We start from the raw sequence: 2,029 nt of genomic DNA on the forward strand, positions 1-2,029 counted from the left end.
ATTTATATTATAGTTAGCCACCTAATCTTTTTAAATAATATTTTTGGATATTTTTAGACTGAGTCATTTTTTACCAATCAAATTCTCCACATTTCTCAGAGATTCAGATTCCTACGAAAATAAGCCTCCAAAAGCATGTGGTTTCATTTACGCGTTTGTACTACTAAACCATCCATGATTCAAACTGCAAAGAATGTGGAAAAATAAATGAAGAGTTTGTAGTTAGGTAGAAGTTTGTAGAACACTACTTTAATAAATAATTATACATGAAATAAAATAACATGAATGCTTGTGTGTAGGTATTATTACATATAGTATGCCACAATAAACAATATTCACTTAGACAATATAATATAGCCATCTTCGTTTTCATTAAGTATAACCTCAAAAGTCACCATCGAACTATACTTCAAATAATATAATTTTTTTTTATATTTACTTAAAAATTATGAATTCGAATCTTATTATTAACTAAAAAAAAGTATAACCCCAAAAGTCACCTTTAAGAAGAAAAAAAAAAAACGTTCTCCTCTCACGCAATTTTTTTCAATCTATTCCGAATTTAAAACAGAAGACTTCTATTAGTTAGAGAATTTGAGTTCTAATTTGAGCATGAGTTTTTAGTTATATGCATATAAATCTTAGAATTATAGAGTTCCCCATTAATTTAATATTGATCTTTTCAAATTATATAACTAAAAAGGTATAAGAAACAGTAAATAATTATGTAATTAGCATTTTGGCAATGAGAATTGTTGACCATAAGACCTAACATAAATAATTATGTAGTTGTTTGAGTTGTTTAGATTGTTCAAATATTATTCCACATTAAATTTTTAGGAGATGCAGCAGATTTTATGTCAACCTAATTTTTAATAAGTAGGTAGAATTTTATAACAAAGCTTGTTTATTTTCAAGATTTCAACGAAAATTCTTAAGAATTACACGGCACGTGAACTCTGACCATAATTCATTCATGACATTTTGGTATACAATATTAATGTGAGCCCTCTGTACCGCTTTAATTTCATTAATTATCTAACAATGCAAGTTGTATTTCGGCAACCTGAATAATATATATATTTCACTGAAAATGTATAATAATTTACTCTTATTTTTATATTTTTAGAGTATATATTTAAACAGGATTTAAAAAAAAGAATTGGACGTTTTGCCTCTAAAAAAACTTATTACATTGAAGTTCTGAATTTTATAAATATAAGATATATAAATTTTTATTTTAATCAAATTTATTATTTTTATTTAGACAAATAAATATTTAAAAATATGATACAAGGATTTATATGTCTTATTTTTATAAAATTTAAAAGTTCTTGATAGTCTAGAGAAGGAGGTTGAATTTATGTCTTCTCTTAATCTTAAATATATAATAAGTCCTCAAATTAAAAAATGAAACTTTACTTTTGTTTAGACTGCAAGATTGATTATGCAGGAGACAATTTTTATCTCATAAATCGTAAAAAACATATCAGAGTAAGGAAGAAGAAGATAACTCAACCATGTATCCTAATTCAGTTGTCTTGTACAATGTAACTTACATCAAGTATCTACCACAATAGTAGTAAAATTTTTACTATCTTTTCAAGTATTACATGTATACACCAATTCCCAATGATTCAACCTAATCTTATCAGGGATAAACCAAGCTTTAACATAGGTTTGACTTGGCTAGATTACTTCCTAAACTCTCAACACGTTAAGTGCTCATCCAATTTAAAAAGGAATATATATCAGATACAAAACAAAAATACAATCAAAAGAGATATGACATAAATTTTAGCTTTTCTCTCTAAATATTTTTTTATTTTTTTTTAAAAACTTTTTTTTAATGTCTCATGTAACATCCTAAATTTTTGAAAATTAAATAGTTAAATTATTTATAAATTATTATATTTATTGAGATTTTATTTTTAAGAAAACTGTTTTACCAAAAGTAAGTAAATAGAATTTTATGATTTTAAAATTTAACTTAATTATATTTATTCTATTAATCTGAATTATTTTTTAG

Source organism: Arachis duranensis, chromosome 8, assembly GCF_000817695.3.
Source record: "Arachis duranensis cultivar V14167 chromosome 8, aradu.V14167.gnm2.J7QH, whole genome shotgun sequence".
Lineage (NCBI taxonomy): Eukaryota > Viridiplantae > Streptophyta > Magnoliopsida > Fabales > Fabaceae > Arachis > Arachis duranensis.